Here is a 19,706-nt window from a genome sequence, read left to right as displayed (position 1 = left end):
TTTACATTGCATCAGAATGTTCTGATGGCTCCCTACCCTCTTCCTGTGAAATAGAGAAGCTCTCAGCAGAGCTCCTGACACAATGTCTTGACTTCTGATGTGGAAATAATACCAATAGTTCTCATTAATCTCAAAATATTGCCAAAAAAGTCAGATGATGCATTTGTGTGTTTTGATTTGCAAAACATGACATTCCAAATTGTTGACTGGCTCTAACAGAATCTCAGTAGAAGGGCCATGATCTGTAGAAAGATACAAAATCCACTTTCAAAACTGAACTTCTAAAAGCCACTACAGATTGCCTTTGGTTAGCAACACAGTGTTATCAATTGAAAAAAATCAATCATGTTATCAAGTAAAATAACTGAGCTACTAAATCATCATCTCAGCATCATTTGCCCTTCGACACAATCACTGCACATTACCGCCCTCTTAATCTGGGGTTCCACCGTGGTGCCTCTGTCCCTTTCTGGTCCTCCTCTAACGGCATCTGTCATTCTGCTCTGCCCTTCACCCTTCCTTCTCCCACACTCTCTCTCTACATCCTTTATGCCTCTATATTGTACGTTTCGTGAAACTGCAGTGGATACCCAGACAGGGCAACATTTCTACCTAAGCTCCATGCTGTAAGCAGAGTCAGAAAATGATGAAAAGGAGTCGATCTAGTAGGACAATGATGCTATACTATTACACAGGAAAATGTAATGTAGTCCAGGCCCCAGGAGTCAGCACTTAACTCATCTTTGTCCACGTTATGGGTGACTGAAGATTATTTTAAATGTGCAAGTGGTTTGTACTGGTTCCATGCTGATGTGGTGCCATTTATACAGGAGGCCTCAGAATTTGGAAATTCTGATATTTGCAGGGGTCCTAGAACCAATCCTCTAGGATAGCATGGGACTTCTGTCTCAAGAAGAGCTTTATCTTTCTAAGTTCTATAAATTGGAAAGTCCTTGGTACTTTAGAGGAAACAGAAGAAATTCACATCGCAGGGAGTCTCAGCCTTTTCTAACAGTGTATACCAAACATTCTGCAGATAGCACGTGTTTTCAGGGACAAGACATCCTTCCATCAGTTTGTGTGTCTGTTCCTTTGCTTCCATTAGACTGTAAGTGCAGTGTACTCAGGCCTGACATGCAGATAACAACAATTCCTTTTTAATAAATTCATACAAACCCTTACAGGTGACAGATGTCTATCAAAAAACTGTGGTGGATAGAATACTATCTATGATTTTTCCCTACCCAATTGAAAAAAGTAAATTATCAGCACCATTGCCACCACCAGCAGGAGCAGCATGGACACCACTATCAGAGTCACCATCATTACTATCATTGCCTTGCCATCAGATCACCAGCACATCCTTACACTTAACAGCACGGTAACTATAATTATTATCAACATCATTACCATCATTGTCACTATCACCAGGACTATAACCAGTATCACAGTCACCATCAACATCGTTGGCTTCACTGTGAAGAGCATCACCAGCATCAACACCAACACCATCGTGACCTCATCACCTTCACTTACCTTCCACTGGGACCACACAGCAGCAGCACAGCAGCAGCAGCACACTTGTGGCCACTGTTCTCTCCACCATGAGACTGGAAATGATTCACGTAAATCTTCAAATGGGCCTTAAATTGTGTCCATCACTCATTTAGACACTTCCACAAATTAAGTGAATGGGGTGATGACATGGGTAATATTACTTTCCCCATTTATCAATTCAGTGTTCTCATTAGACACTGAATGACTAATAGCTTACCTGTGGATGCCTAACTGACAATTAGGGGGAAATTTGCATTCAACCCCCTAGTTTCCTGCTCCAATCAGGTCACTGTACAGCTGGGCACATTGAACAAAGGAAAGAGACAAATTTAACTCACTGCATGACGATTGCTAAGTCTATATTTTGAATAGGGCTATTGTGAGTCCAATATTCAATTTTGAGCTTTAATTTTATGTTATATTCAGCAATCATGAGATGTCATGAAAACATCTCACAGGCTACACAAGAGAGTTTTATTGAAAGGAATTTTACCCTGACATTTTTCAAGAAAACATTTAAATGTATGTGTGTCTTGTGCCATGTGTGTGGATGTCAGAGGACAATTTTTCAGAATCAGTTTTCTTCTTCCACTGTGTGGGTCTCAACATAGGCTTTTACCAGTTGGACCATCTCACTGGCCTCTGCCTTGTCTTTTAATATTTTATTTATTGTAGAAAGATGGATGTTCATCTGATAGGGGTTTTCCCTTAGAAGCAGTGCAGGAATTTTGCCTGCCTGCTAGAAATTTTCTTTGTTCCTTTTTTATGATTTTATTTGGTCAAGGAAATCTAATCCAAAATAACCGCACAAACAGTATAAGCTATTGTCATTTTCTTTGGTTGCCTCCCATAAATTGAAGATAAGACCCTGTCACAGAAAACACTATAAACTTCAGACACAGGACTTAGAGGAATAGAGAAGGAACTGACCTGGAGGTCTTCCAGAGGACTAGATGTGTTAATAGTGCTGGAAAGAGGCATGGAAGCTGCCAAGAAAGAAAAGCAATCAATAGTCGTAACCAGCTATAATACCTGGGAACCACAGCCAACCAGCAAAGCAAGACATTCTGAAAGGTGCATTTGGGCACCTATATCCTGAGGGTAACCAACAGCTCTCTAATTGGACTTAAGGCAAGTTTAATAGGATGGAATTAACGTCTGACACTGTAAACCTACCCATTACCTGTTGCGTGAGGTCAAGAACTTACCACTACCACTTTTCTACGCCGGGATCTGAATGCTTCCTCTTACGCCCATGGATAAGTGTAGCTGTCATCTCTCATCAAAGCTTCCTTTAACAGCAGATGGAGACCATCAAAGAAAGACATGACTGGTCAAATGAACAGAACAACCAGCTGTGGGGTTCCCAGCCCCAACTGCTACATGTCCAACATAATTCCTACACCTGATGCTCAAGAAGTGTTGCAGAAGAGGGATGGAAGAGCAGAGGACCAGGACAGCTACTGAGAGGTTGTGTCTTCTAGATATGATAGGGAAGCTATACTCATGGTTATCTAAACAAGACCTGCAAAATGACACCAACTGACACCCAGTGTGGATAGAGGCAATCTCACAAGACACTGCCCCAAATGAAGAGCTACAGACAAGTCATGACTTCTAAGAAAAGGAAAAAAGAATCTTCTCCAGGGTTGAGCCTCCATGGGATACCCAATTCCAATTAGTCAGCTCTAAACATATATATGTATTATGTATGTGTATGAGCAACACTAAATGAACTCAACAGGGAATATTTATAAATTTGTGTGCATGTGTGTGTAATAATGATAATTAATGAATGAGAGGTCACTAATTTGAGGCATTGGGGAGGGACAGGGAGAGTTGGAGAAAGGAAAAGAGGGGGTAAATAATAAAAACACAGAACTCACATCAGAAATTACAAAATAATACTTAAAATTTGATTTATTTATTTAATTATTTATTTATTTATTGTTCTTTTGTGTATATGTAAGAGTGCATATACAAGGTGCCCACAGAGGACAGATGAGGCTGTCAAACCCCTAGAATGGGAGGTACCAGCATTGTGTGAGTACTGAGAACTGAACCCAGGACCTCCACAAGAGTAGCAAATACTCCTAAGCAAAGAGCCATCTCTTTAGCACCTTTGTTCTATATTTATTTAATAGTTTTTGGAGATTATGTCAGCATTGTTGATTTTTGTCTTAATTTACCTCACTACACAAAATGTTCTTTCAATATGTAAGTTTAATTCCAAAAGTGTTTTCCTAGTATTTATTCTTCTCTTCTTTATCTTGAGAAAGAAATTTTCAGAGATTCATATAATATGTATATTCAATATTGCTTTCTTAAATTTTATATGTCATTTGATCTACACAATGACCCTGGTAGATATATCTTATTATTGAAGATGGCAAACCCAAGCCCGTCCCCCTGAAGCTCATTTAGTTAAGTAGGAAGCATGGAATAGTTAATCATGTACGCAAGATAACACGGTTATGTAGATTTAAGTACATGGCTCTGCGATGGTGCAGAGTCTCTGTACCAGTCAGATTGTTCACAGTAGCAGCAGTGGTAACTCTTGGAATGTGATGCCCCTGAAAACCAAGCCCGAGTATTAACAGCAAACTGGCTTAGTCTGTGGTTTCAACAGTAACTTCCCAAAATATGCACCCAAAACTAGCTAGTACAAGATGCCAGTGTCTTCTTTTCAGTGCCTCTTTGGAAATGAACAGAGTGAGTCATTAGGGCATGCTGATGGTCCATGCAGAGAATCTGGTGATGCTCCATGCCAATACTCAAGACAGGTAGTCCGTGCCTGTGGTCCATGCAGGTCTATTCCCAGTGCTCCATGATGGTGGTTCATAGTCCAGGCAGCATAGGTGGTCCATGTCAATATTGTGTCAATGCCAACCTTTATAACTTGACCTGGTTCTATATACTCAAGGTACCTGTTTATTTTAGAGTACTCTGAAGGAACCCCATGAGTGTCTATGTAGTTGAAGAAATTAGGGAGGAACTTCTCTATTCTGTTTCCTGACTATGCCTCTTTCTATCTACCACTCTCCCAAACTGAACATTGGACCAGATTGCTAAAACAAAATGACTCTCTTAAGTTACCATATGGCTCCTAACTATTTGCCTAGACAGCAGGAAGATGGATGTGGAGTTTTGCAGGGCACATCTGCCCTGGAGAACACATGATCAGGAACTTTTCTCTCTATCATCCTGGACAAAATGGTTAATGATAACTTCCTGCTACACAGAGAGGACCAGAATCCTTAGTTGAAATAGTGCATCTTAGCTAAACTGCCTTTGGAATATATTCTGCCTGGGGAGTCAGGGCTTTGCATTCTAACGATGGTCTTGTGTTTCCTACAATAAAACTTGTGCTAAAGTTGAATCTCACTTAGAAACAATTCCAAGAGGGCATCCTGACCCAACAGAAGAGGTACCATAAGAAACTGTTTTGGAAGATTATTATTTTGAGCTCCCCCAGAAGTTTATACATACATTTTCTGGGCCATTAAAATTAGGAGGGTGTCTTAGTTGGTTTTTTATCAACTTGACACAAGCTGGAGTTATTCCAAACAGAGAGATTCATAACATCTGCTTGTGCCACACAAGTCCATGTCACATTTACTTGATTAATGGTTAATGTGAAGGGCCTGGTCCATTATAAGTGATGCCACCCATGCTCAGGGATCCTGAGCTGTACAAGAAGGCAGGGTGAGCAAGCCATGAATAACAAACCAGTAAGCAGCATTCTGCCATAGTTTCTGCTTCAGTTCCAGCTTCCAGGTTCCTGCCTTGAGTTCCTGCCTTGAATTCTTCCATGGTGGACTGGAATATGGAACTGTAAGCTAAAATAAACCCTTTCCTCCACAAGATGTTTTTGGTCATGGTGTTTCAATCATGACAATAGAAATTCTAAGACAGGTGGTCAGTTTTACTAATCTTGTCGTGGTTGATGTCATAATTATATGTATTAATGCCCTACACTGTCTCCAGTGATCCTAATTCCTCTCTCACACTGGCATCCAGAGAATTCTATTCCTCTAAATGGAGAGATACAACACCCTTAACCAGCCTGAAGAAGTTTCAGAAGAAACCTATGCACAAATCTGCTTGAGAACAAAGCAAGGGTGCTTGTTCACAGTCACAGGTAGTAGGTCCCTTTTAGCTTTCCTTAAAATGCGGCCTTTCCTTTGGCAATGAATACAAATCTGGGGAAACGTTGTCTCGCATGATCAGAGTTTGATTAGTGGGGGAGTATGTAGTCATATCTCATGTCCATCCTGCCTCAGCATCTGTGGTTCACTGCTATGCAATTGTGAAGCAGGAGAGGGGTATCTTGGGAGAAGAAATTGACCCAGAGTAGCTTCTGGGAAAGGAATGGGCTGTCACTGCTCATTCCTATTCACTTCCTCTGACTCCAGGCTGTCACAGACTCAGTGACCATGACAACATATATAACAGCATTCTGAGCAGGTCCCCATCAGAATCTGTGACATAGGCAGAGTGCATTACAGCTGGAAAAATCTTCCTCCACGACATCTGGATAATACAGTCTAGATGGATTCCAGTGTTCTTGTCTGCCATTTTCACTTCCTAAACCATGATCTTAAATTGAGCATGCTCAAGAATGTGCTGCACCAAAGCGCCTTTCCCTCACGAGTGTGTGTGAGCTTGCTGGGCATGTAGCCCATCCTTCGTTTGTTTCGGGGAGAGTGGGTCACTTGAGGGACTGTATCCTGTGCCCCCTTGCCATCAGGCAATGAAAATCCCTTCATGTTCTGGCTGTGCTGTTGTCTTTGAACTCTTCAAGATATGAATCCACTATCCTCAGTTACCCAAGTACTTGTCGTGATCTTTAATGTGTCAAGTCCATGCCAATACTTGCTTGGTAATGGCGGGAGGATGATAAGTTCAAGGTTAGGATGGGTTACATAGAAAAGCCTGTCACAAAGTTACAAAATCACAATGATAATAATAATAATGAGATATTTCATCGGGAAGACTGAAATGCTGTTTGATTCAGAAAGTTCAGTAGACAAAAATCACTTGAATCCCATAAAACAAGACTTGAAATGTCTGAATTGAAACTAATGCTGCACCAGCACCATGGGGAGGGACTGGTCTGGGAACTCTGTACTATCAGAATCTCACAGGGGTGAATGGCATTGTTGCCTTAGGTGAACACAAGCAGAAGGCTGCAGGACATTTCCAGAAGGTTGTGTTGAGCTCTGGTCCTGCATTTCCAAGTTGAAGAATAATACTTGGGCAGAGTGTGATAGAAAGTGTTAGAAAATGGGTTCTCTGTGGATCGCTTCTGAAGCCAGAGAAGACACAGCCTTGAGAAGAAGCTGAGAGCATTCAAGAAACTGCTCATGTCAGCCTCTTCCCAGGACTGGCCCGGGAAAACCATGATATACCCAAGGTTGTACATGGGAATCCTGAAAGCAGCTGCAAGGTCCAGAGCAGCATCAGTGATGCCTTCTCTACCCACCCCTGTCTAATACCATGGGAACACCGAGTTCTGCACCTCTGTAAATGCCTGCCAGACGTGGATGAGAGATAAGTATCACGAGCTGTGTCCACTCTAACCACAGCTGGAATCTGTGTCAGAGGAACCACCATGTCTTCAGATCCACTGATGTCATACCGGCACACAGGTGCATAACTGTTGCAGCTGTGTACTGTTCCAAGATTAATAAAAGGCAACAGAGAAATGACTTAGTTAGTAGATAAAGGTGTTTGCCAACAAGCCTGGTAACCTGAGTTCAGTCTGCAGAACCCATGGGTTGAAGGAGAGAACCAAGTCCCACAGGTTTCCTTCTAGCTCCACATGTGTAAATGTTCCCCACCCATCACACACAATAGCCTCCAAAAGATAACTGAAAAACATTTTATTATTTCCATGAGGATTAAGTTTGATCTTCTACCCCAAACTATTGAAGCCATTAACTGCATGTCTTAGTGCAACGTGTGTAATTATTCATGAAAACAGTCAATCTTTGTTTCCACAAATACTTGGGATGCCTACATACTTCTGACATCATGGCAGAGGTCTGGGGCAGCTTTGGTGTCAGAGGGGATGAACACCTGATCTTCTCACACCCTCTTATATCAGTTTAGAATGTGAAGACCACCAGGTACAACCCACACAGTGTAAGTCATGGCACTAAAGAAGCCAGTGATGGCATGGGGAGGCAAATTTCTGTATTGCCATCTTATCAGAAACATGTGTCATGTGCCAAATGCTCTTCAGGGTCCTTCCTGTCACATTAGAAGGAGGACCATGTTGTAAAGTTGGACAGGTGACAAAGGATCTTCCATTTGTGTGGAATTACCTGCTTTGTGCTGCCAAGAGAAATTTTAAAAAATGAAAAGAAAAAATGCCTACTCTTCTTGTCCATCCCTGTCTTCTTTGAGTTATATCCTTGGCCCAGTGTGGACCTGGTTAATGCAGCACCGAAGCAATTCAGATGAATAAGCACTCCTTCCTGATGAGGTCATTCAGAGGTATGTGGGCAGGCTTCATAGGGGCAGCTGAGAACATGAAAGTATCACTGCAGGTGTCATTCCTGCTTTAGATCACCATGGATCAAGCCAGCCTGTTGAGCATTACAGCTGTGCCTGAACCCATTTGTGGGGCTGGCAAAATGTTGGACCCCAATTCTCCACCATTTGGAGGAAATATATAACTTCACTTTTTAAAAAATTAGTTTTTATGTATGTTTTAAGAGAGAGGGGGAGGGGAGGGAGAGGGAGAGAGACTATGTGTAGGTGTGTGCATGTAAGTGCAGGTGAATTGCATCCCCTGGAACTGGAGTTACAGGTAGTTGTGAGACACCTGCTGGGAACTGAACTTGGGTCATCTGGGAGAACAGTACATGCTCTTAACTGCTAAGATATCTCTCCAGGCACCCCAGTACAACTTCTACACATACATACCCAAAGGAAAAATCCAAATCCCTTAAAGTGATACAAAGCAGATAATGAGTCATGGATATTCAAAGAATTAATTATTTTCAAAATCTCTGTAACTATTAATGGATTTTGTCATGATCCATGAGACAGGTGTGGAGAAACACTCAAGTAGAATAAATCCTGAGCGAATATGACTCACAGCAGGGTGGCTTCTGGAGACCAGTGAGTGTCAAGGCCATCGAGAGAGAGAGAGAGAGAGAGAGAGAGAGAGAGAGAGAGAGAGAGAGAGAGAGAGAGAGCTGAGGAATTGGGGGAGATATGTATGTGGATCTTTCTAACCCTAAAAGTAGGGAGACCAGATCACCACATACTCCTTTGACATGGGATGCTACACTGAGCCTCTTTCTTAAACCCGAAAGACAGAAAATGCTTTGAGCCCTTCCCCAAGGCTCATTACACTTAAAGTCTCCCATCTCTCAGGGGCCTCCACACAGATGAGTCTTCCTTGAGTCAGTCTCTCAATCACAGAGTCCCACTTTGACAGGCAGGTAGCACAGATTCACACCTACTCGCTTTTAATCACATAAGCACCAAAAGGAATCACAGAACACACCAGAAACCAAATTAAGCAGATCTGATGTCTGTGCATTCCCTGTAAGTATAGCCCCAAACAATAGACACCAAGGACAACCTCTTCTGCACTAACACAAGGACAGGATACAGAGATGTCTGGAACTGAGGCTGGTCACACTCTAGAAGAATCCACACCTGGAAGGCCCGATGAGGAACAAGTCATTACGAACAAGGGGAGATGGTCAGAGTCACCATAAAGTTAAAGTACTCCTTCTGACAATAAACGACCCCTCATGGAGGACAGAAACCAGCTGGAACTGGCTAGAGCCCCAGAGATGATGGAGACAGAGCTATAGTCTGAGGCTCTTCTAACCAGTGGCACTGGGACCTTGCACTTAATCAGTAGACAGAAGCCATAGCTTGTTAGAGAAACACATGCCTGGTCACAGAAGGATCATGCTAGAGATGCATGCAGATTATAACTGGGATTTATTACTTACCAGCAAGGCTCCATGACCCTGGAACCCTTGCACCCTGCAGTACCTCAAACACAGCACCACAATAGCAGTGTCAAGTTGTGGAAACAATAGCCAGGCCCTTTGGACCATGGTGTCTATTTTACTTGTCAATCCTGTTCAAGCAAGTCTCTCTCTTTCCAGGCACTGTCTTCAGACAGTTCTTTCCGAATGAAATATCTTCAAATTGAGTTTGTGCTTTTACACTCTGGAGCTTTCCATGGACCAGGTCCTGTCTTGAAGCATTTTTCATATCCCTAAGGCAAGGCTTCTCTTTCATGGACCTAACCTCTTTTGTAGTCACTGGCGGTTTGGTGGTCCCTTTACCTTCTTTGCAATGTTAGCTACATTCACACTAATTCCCTTGCCAAAGTCTGTGATTTTCTTAACCTGTTTCTTCTCTACTGTTTGATCCTAGTTTTTCCTGCATATATATATATATATATATATATATATATATATATATATTATATTTAGATACAGCAATGCCTTGGCCCAAATACTATGGTGTTTTGAAATTCCCTCCACCAACAGATAGCACATTACTTTGGATCAAGCCTCATTCAAACTTTCAGAAAAGAATGTAACATGAGTGGCCTCTAACACAATCCCCACCACATGCTCACAATACAGATGTCATGAGTTCAGTCCTTACCACCTACACTTCTATTGGTATTCTGCAGTGGACCTGGATTCATTCCCACTCGTATACATCGGCAACTGCAGTCCTATGGGATATGATGCCCCCTTCTGGCCTCTGCAGCCACGTGGTGTCCACACATGTAGGCAAAACACCCAAACCATACACATGAAACAAAATGAAAAAGATTAAATGAAATAATTGATCAATTAATTTAAGAGGAAAAGGAAGAGGAAAGAGAAGGAGAGAAGGATGAGGACAAACATGATCTTCTTATACCTTTTCTATCAATAAGCAGTCCACATTCTCCAATGGGAAGGTACAAAATTTATAAAACATAGGTCAGAACTTTAAATGAATCATATAGTACATTTTATATAATTTATGTCACTCTAAAAAGAAATCATCTGTTGTCGGCCTATTCATGGTTGGAAGTTTTAAAAATGGGTACCGTTTTCAGGATATATTGTACTATTGATTCCAATAATAAATAGAATCCTAAAGTTATGAGCAAAATTGAGTGTCTTTCAAAAAATTGAAATATCTAGCTGACCTGATGGCATGCTTCAAAATTGATCCAGATATGTTCTCTACTGTGTCTTGACAATTTTATTTTACCTCCTCTCACAGATTCACAAGATTTATAGTTTGTTTGAAATGGAAATAAATCACACTGAAGGGTATAGAGCAGATGGCTTGGTGTTCCATACAGTGATTGATTGAAATTCAAGGACCATTAAAGAAAACTGACTCTTCCCTCCTCAGAAGCTGTCATCTACCCATGGCTAATAAAGACATAAAACGGACACAAAGCCAGGCAGGTAGCAAAGGGGGTATGGACTTGGGAGGAGTTGGGGAAAGGAGAATGAATGTGATCAAGCTATGCTGTATAAGATTCTTAATGAAAAAAATATTTTTTAAAAAAGGGCTCTCCCATCTACATCATGACTTTGAAACTATGAACCAAGGTACAAAGTGCTTCCAGCCTATAGTCACACAGGACCCCACAGAGGCTGGAGAGCACTGCTATGACACAGAGCACACAGGGGAGACAGTAACACTTCAAGAAGGGAAACCATACCTGCAGCCTTGCTGGTCTCACTGGGACTGAAAACCCTGAGAGAAGTCACCATCCTGGCTGCTGCACTGCTTGCTTCCTGCTGAGAAGGTCCCAAGCCAGCCTGGATAATCTCTTCAAAGACCTCTTTACCTCTGTCCTTTCCACCTATGCCAAATCTTGGCACAATCTTCCGACCTGAGTTGGTGAGTCCAGACATGAGGGGAAATTTTACAAAAGGCAAAAAGAATCATTCTGCCAAGGCAGCAGTCACAAGTATTGTCAATATTCATATAATTTAACACAAGTTTTAGTGATAGCATGACACAAGGGACCCACAGCAGACCAGATCCCCACACACAGGGTTTAGAGAGAGCTAGATGACCAGGTTACCAAGGAAAGCCCTGAAGTTCAAAGTCTGTAAGAGTCTTCTGGGATTTGAAATGGGATGAGTCTACCCAGGAGACAGGTGCCAGGAAGGTCCTTAGACCAAGGTGAAGATGCCCTGAGAAATGTCAGCAAGGCAGCCATGGAAGCAGGGCTGAGTTTTGAGTGTCTCTCTGACTATGTTAGAAAGACCAGTGATGAGGGAGGTCCTTCTGTGTATATGTTTGTCTTATTGGTTAGAGAGTTGCCATGTGATCCCAGGAAGAGAGGACAAATAAGGCCGGCATCCTCATTAAGATAAGTCCTTATAAAAATATATAGATTAGTAGTTATGGTTGATAATTAGACTGAACTAGAAATAAGAAATCCTCATCACTGGCCAGCAGCATTGTAACTAATATAAGACTCTGTGTGTTATTTGGGGGCTCTAAAGTGCCAGCAGAACCCAAGCAGCTGGTGAAAAGAGTTATCATTACAGACCAGACAAAGCATAAATTTCATAAAATCTGAGAGAACCCAAGTGAGGACATCTCTGAGGCTTACACTGACCTTCCAATCACACCAACTCAAGCAACATAAAAAAATTAACGGGTACAACCTAATTGAGTTTCCTTGGTTACAGCTGGAAATCTCCAGTGCAATTCTTTTCTGTTCAAGCAGATAAGGGCTCACAATGGAAAGTGAAACACAATTATCCTATTACTGCAGTTTAGAATAGGACTCAAGCATAGCCCAACAGCCACCACCTTGATCAAGACTCAAAGCAATGAGCATGGTTAGACTGTTATGTAAAGTATGGACAGTATGCTTCCTGGCTGTCCTCATGAATGCTAAAAGCTGCAAACCCATACCAGGTGCTGATCATGGACAGGCTCTGCTAGACTCCAAGCCTTAAATTATTTATTTCTGCAAAGGACAGGAATCTGGTCTCTTTCATTCTGCCATTCTGGTATCTTTGCCATATTTGCTAAGGCTGAGGTGTGGGGAGTATCTCTCCTCTTGCAACCCAATGAGCTTTTGGCATATGTCCTAGCTTCATTTCTGTTCTTGTAATTAAAAAATACTCTGACCAAAGCAGCTTCGGGGAGGAAAGCCTTTATTTTTTTCTTACAGAATACATGTATCACTGAAGGAAGTTAGGGCAAGAACCAAAGTGAGAACTTAAAGCAGAATCTATGGAGGAATGAAGCTTTTTTGTTGACTTGTCCTTTGTCTCCTGCTTAGCTAGCTTTCTTATATAGCCCAGGACCACCTGCCTAGCCATACTGCTGCCCACTATAGGCTGGGCCCTTCCACAGCAATTAGTAATCAAGGCAATCCCTGACAGACATGGCCACAAGCCAATCGAATCTGAGCAATGCCTTAGTAGAATCTTCCCCTCTCAGGTGACTTGCCTCCATGCTGGAATTTGATCTGGATACTTAAGACAAGAAACCCTCTCTCCAAGTTGCATTTGGTCATGCTGTTCATCACAGAAGCAGAAAGCAAGCCATGACAGCACCTTTATGTGTAAGTGCATGAGCCCCATATCGGGCTACTTTTGGTTCGTGTTTCTTTGTTTGGGTAGGAAGGCTAACAGCTGATGCAGCTGAAGGGATTAGATCCAGGTCCATTCACTAGGAGAGCTTCCCTATCTGGTGGTCTCTTAGCTGGACCCCTTTTCCAGGGGTGAATGTAAGATGCTGCACCAAGATTTCCCAGAGGGCCTGGGGTGTGTTCATCCGATTCGCTGATGTCTTGAATATGTGCAGTTAAACTTATGTTTACACAGGGTGCATGAAAACCACCCCCACCCCTCCAGTCAGCATTGCAGCACTGTGATTTAGAACCACAGGAATTTTTAGCAGCAGCTCTAGTCATGCACAGGCTATGGATAAAGCTGTTTTTTTTTTTTTTTTTTTTTTCTGTCATGTCTCATTGCTTTGTTCCAAGCACAGGATCAGACATGCTTACTTTGTGCTAAGGACAGTGACTTGTACCCCAGACTACATCCAGAGAAGAGACCAAAGCCTGGGCTGGGGAAATGTCATGAAAGATGGTGCAGAACCCAATTCTAACTTCGTGTACAAATTTACCAAAATTCCACCCCCCCCCCTGCACTGCAGGTCTGAACTGTGTGTATGGCACAGGAATGGCTTGGCTGGCCATGGTGCTACTACATCATATGCAAACCCACATGGAAGCAAGCAGTCTGTGGGACTGAGACAGGCAACCCCTGCAGCACATGTGGGGTTGTCACCAGGAAGGGTGACCCAGGCTCCAGGGCAAAGGCTTCAAAACAAAACCAATATTGAGAAAGAGTACTGAATTAGTATTCTCCACACAAACAGAATCAGTAGAAGATTCTTTACAAAACTTCACATAATAAAAGAGAGGGAAAGAAACAGAACATATGAACAAAAACTAGTGTAAAACAGAAAAAAAACCCATAATGGTGGCCTGAACACACCCATCCTAATAATTAGATCAGTACAAATCCTCCAAGAACACTACATGACTGAGATGATTATGTTAAGGATGCAAGATTCAACTACCTTGTTAGGAAAACCCACTTGGGATGTAATGATTTAGCTCCATTAAAGGTAAAAGGAAACCAGATGCCCACCATGCAAACACTAACGGGGAAAATAAAAGAAGGAAAACAAAAGCCAGTCTGGCTCTATAATACAATCAGAAAAGAACACAGAAAATTAGCCTGGATGTGGACACATAACCAGTAAGATCAGAGGATCCATTTCACAGCATGTAGCAGTATCGGGGTGCTCACCTGACCTGCACTACACTTTATCTCCAGCACTGCAAAAAGAGATAAAAAGGAAGGGTCAGTTTGTGACAACATCAGACCTGTATAGGTATGCACTAGCAAATGGAGCTCCCAAACACAAGTGGCAAAAACTACTGGAAATAAAAGTAAAAATGTCTCTTACTCAGAAAACACATTTGTTAATCTGCCACCACCTAGACATTAAAAACAGAATTCCTGCTGGGAGGGAAAACTCGTGCAGACACTCTGGAAATCAGTACAGCAATTTCTCAGAAAATTGGGAATCAATCTTCCTCAAGACCCAGCGATACCACTATTGGGCATATACCCAAAGGAGGCACACTCATACCACAAGGACACTTGCTCAACTGTGTGCATAGCAGCATTATTTGTAATAGCCAGAACCAGGAAATAACCTAGATGTCCCTCAGCCAAAGAATGGATAAAGAAAATATGGTACATTTACACAATGGAGTACTACTCAGGAGTAAAAAAAACAATGGCATCTTTAAATGCAGGCAAATGGATGGAACTAGAAAAGGCCATTCTGAGTGAGGTAACCCAGACCCAGGAAGACAAATATAATATGTACTCACTCATAAGTGGGCATTAGACATAAAGCAAAGGACAACCAGCATGCAGTCCACAACCCCAGGAAACCTAGGTAACAAAGAGGACCCTAAGAGAGACAGACATGGATCTGCCAAGGCAGGAAAAAAAGACAAGCTCTCTTGAGTAAATTGGGAGCATGGAGGGCAGGGAGGAGAATGAAAGGGGAAGGAAGAGGAGTGGGGGGAAATGTATAGCTCAATAAAAAAATTGGCAAAAAAAACCAAATTCCTTAATATCCCAGAAACTAAATACATTTCAGAATGGAAACAATGTCACAACAGGTCACAATTGTCCCACAGCTGCACTTTCAGGGAAGTCTGGAGGTACAAGAGCTGACTTAGGCATGGAGACACAGCCTAACCACACCATCACTTCTACTGCAAGAAACTATAAGTATTACAAAATAAACCCAAAGTAGAAACAAAAATAACAAAAGTGTGAGTTAATGAAAATTAGAAATACAAAAGGAAACCGAATAAAACCTGGTGAAAACTAAAGAAGTCTATGTTGCAGATATTTGATCTCATTATGAAACTCTGAGACTGTGTGAATAAAAATAACCTTGAGGCAGGGGTTGAAGCTAGCGACTGGTTGACAGGAATTAGTCCTAGAGAGAATAGAAGAGACAAGAATACATCCTGATAGAGACACACACAGGAAAGAATAGGGAGGGACTTAAAGATTCGAGGTCTTCTTGGTTTGGGATGGGTAGAGAGATATTCTCTTGCTGGATCTCTGGCCAAAACGGAGGGCATCTGGTTCCTTCTTGGCTTCTCTGATCTATCAAGTTTTTACCCCAACATCTGACTCTCAAGTCTTTATTGGTAAATAGAACCACTTAGTTTTTAAAAAGTTTATTTTCTAATCAAGAAAGCAAAGATAACTAAAATTACCAAGTAAAAGGGAAATAATGATCAAAATATGAAAAATGAATGAGAAGTATCCCACCAGACACTACAGATACTTAAAATGTTGAAAAAGAAAACTGTGACTAATTATATGCCCATAAATTAGATAACTCATAGAAAATTCAACAATTTACAGAAGATACTGTGGAATATCCAGCTATACTTTGGTACTGCAGGCCTACAGACAGACACACAAGCAAAGATAAAATTCTCTGGCCTCCGACCTCAAGGCCATGTTTACACATGTTCATAATCACACATAAATGGCACTTTGGCAAAAACAGCACATAGCAGACTATATTACTACTTATTTTTGTCGTCCCCAGGGACATTCAGTCCCCAGGTCCCCAGTGGACCATTTTGTGCTGACTCATACCAGATATCCACATCAGCGCTATATTGTCTTTACATAAATTGGTCCTTAAGGCCTTTGTTCTCTACAATCACACAGAGCCAACACTCACTGAAAATGAAATTTCAAAATAAAGATAGTAAATCTGCTCAAAAATTGACTTCACCTTTAGGCAGGAAACACTTGAGGCAGATAGTTCCAGTGATGAGTTCTACCAATTCTTTTGAAGGGGGACATAAAACCAACTGCACATACTTTTCCAGGAAAGTAGAACACCAGAAATAAAAATACACAAAAAAAAACCCTACAGCCTCATGAAAATAGATACAACCCTAGCCAATGAGATACTGATCTCAGCTCTGTAGAAGCAGGTTTGTATAACAGCCAATGAGTTCACTCCAGGAATGTAAAACCACTTAATATTTAAATACTGGTGGTGAGTATAAGCCACCATTTTAAAAGACTAGAAAAGACCTCATGATAATCTCCATAGAAAGTAGAAATGCATTAGGCAAAACCCAGCATCCATTTATGATATTTTAAAAAGTTGAACAAATTTGATGAATAAAAGCAACCTTTCTAACATAAAAAGGACATCTACAAAAAAACTGTCTTACTTAATAAATAATCTAAAAGCAGTAACAAACCAAGGGTGCCCAGCTGTAAGACTTAAATACAACCTTTGTCTTAGTTAGGGTTTCTGTTCCTGTCAATAGATACCGTGACCATGGCAACTCTTACAAGGAAAGAATTCAACTAGGGTCACTTGCTTACAGTTTCAGAGGTTCAGTCCACTAGTATTATGGCAGGGAGCATGATGGTACACTGAAGGACATGGTGCTGGCTACATCTTGATCAGAAGGAAACAGGAAGTGGTCTGTGACTCTGAGTGACCTCAAATCCCACCTCCACAGTGACACACTTCCTCCAACAAGGCCACACCTAATTCAAGGAGGCCACACCTCCTTATATGTCACTCCCTTTGAGATTATGGGGGCCAGTTACATTCAAACTACCACAGCCTTGTGCTAGAAATCCTAACAAATGCAGTAAGACAAGAAAAATAAAAAGAACATACATAAGAGGAAGAGTAGCTCTCTACATTAACTGACTGCATGGTGTCTACACAGAAAGTTTGATGGAAATTATTTTTCAAAAGAACAAAAGTTGTGAGGTAACTCCATGGAACACACATGGATACTGTCAAGGTTGAATAGAAAGTCTTTATTGCTGGTCAGCAGCTGCACAGGGAACTTCCTCAAATCATGCAGTCCAGGGCATCATGATTCTTTGGCTTTTATGAACAAAACCACATGCTGGTTGGCAAACTTCAGTTAGCAAGAAAAGATAGTGAGAAGGAAAGCAACAGAAGCCAAAAAAACAAGGCTAGAACTTTTGGGGACTTTTCCTCGATTCTGGGACTATGGATTATATCTTAGATGGATTAAGTCTTTGGTCCTGTTTGGGCAGATGTTGGGAACTACATGCTAATGCTACCTGTTACAAATAACTGAATATTTCTTTCTTTCTTTTTTTGTAGATGTTTATTTTATTTGAATTAGAAACAAGATTGTTTTACATGTCAATCCCAGTTCCCTCTCCCTCCCCTCCTCCACTACCATCCCCCCAACTAAAACCCTACCTATCACATATCTTTTCTGCTCCCCCTGGATAGTGAGGCCTTCCAAAGGGTGTCATCAGAGTCTATCATATCCTTTGGGACAGGGCCTAGGCCCACCCCTGTGTGTCTTGGCTCAGGGAGTATCCCTCTATGTAGAATGGGGTCCCAAAGTCCACACCTATGCTAGGGATAAGTACTGAACTACTACAGGAGGTCCCATAGATTTCCCAGGTTTCCTCACTGAAACCCATGTTCCTGGGGTCTGGTCAGTCCCATGCTGGTATCCCAGCTACTGGTCTGGGGACCAAGAGCTCCCTGATGTTCAGATCAGCTGTTTCTGTGGGTTTCACCAGCCTGGTCTGGACCCCTTTGCTCTTCACTCATCCTTCTCTGCAACTGGATTCCAGTTCAGTTCAATGATTATAACTGAATATTTCAAAGTTGTATAATCCACCAAGTAGACAAGACTGCTGACAGCAAACCTAAAGATCATTTGTCCCTAGAAAAAATGTAGAGTAAAGCCATAATGTAAACATATCTTCCCACTGATGGGGCTAAAACTGAAAAGGAAACCCTGGGATCAAATGCTAACAAGGACACACAACTATCCCCATCATACAGTAGAGGGGGGAAGGGCAAAATGAATAACTCAGAAGTGAGGTTTTATAGTTTATGCTTAGATAATACCTACCTCTCAATAAGTGAATATCTATGTACACATGCGCACTCATGAACACACACAGTGAATATTTATTAGCTTTAAATCTCCACAATTCTCAGAGTCTACAAACAGCTCCACTGGGAGAGGAGTAATATGCTATTGCTGGATAGAGTTGACCCCCATTCATCTATTCACAAAGTCCTAAGTATTCACATATGTCCATCCATGTCACACATATTGGTCTGTGGAAGAAGCTCTTGGATCTAGGACCTTATGGCTTCACTTAAATGACTTCCCAGAGAATGAGATGCTGTAATGAAGAGCAGAGGGGATGAGGAACTTAGTTCAGCTGCATGATGCTGCCATGAGGGTATTTCCACAGTGGGATGAAACTTACTTCAGAGATAGCTACATGACTATGCATTCGTCAAAATTCAGAATGGATCTGCAAACTGCTGAAATAAATAATAAATTTAAAAGAAACGTAACTTGCTAATAAAAAAATGAGTCCTAAAAATAGTGTACATATTGCTGTTTACAATTCTCTACTGCCCATGAAACCTCTGTGTTAGGTGTGTGTGTGTGTGTGTGTGTCTGTGTGTGTGTGTGTCTGTGTGTGCACGTGCGCGCGTGCAATATGGCATCATACCACACTGTGCATGTGTCAGATGTAGGAAAATTGAGGAGTGTGTTTGTGGCCTTGTCTTTGTCTTCTAAATAAGAGTCATAATTTAACAGGAAATGAATCAGTTTCTCCTATAATACAAAGCAGTCTTCTTGTTGGGTTCCCTCAGTCCATGACCAACAACAGATTTCAAAGACAAATAGTTAGAGAAAGTCTCATAGACAGACAAAAATAAACAAACATGTAGACAGTGGGAAACAGAGTAATAAAAGCAAGCACATGAGTTTGATGTGTGTGTGTGTGTGTGTGTGTGTGTGTGTGTGTGTGTGTGTGTGTGTTTTCTCACCAAAGAGCTGAGTCATTTTTAATCTCTATAAGGCCTTAAGTAATAACTGATATAGGAAAGCAAGACCTTGTAAATAAGAAGTCTTATTGATAAAACATTCCTGAGGGAACTGGGCCAAATGAAATGTATTATGAAAAATCTTTTTCCTAATCAAAACTAAATGAGTTTTTAAATGAGCT

The sequence above is a fragment of the Cricetulus griseus genome, chromosome 2 (genome assembly GCF_003668045.3).
Source record: "Cricetulus griseus strain 17A/GY chromosome 2, alternate assembly CriGri-PICRH-1.0, whole genome shotgun sequence".
NCBI classification, from domain to species: Eukaryota; Metazoa; Chordata; class Mammalia; order Rodentia; family Cricetidae; genus Cricetulus; species Cricetulus griseus.
The sequence above is the reverse complement of the archived record's forward strand: the minus strand, read 5'-3'. Positions refer to the sequence as shown.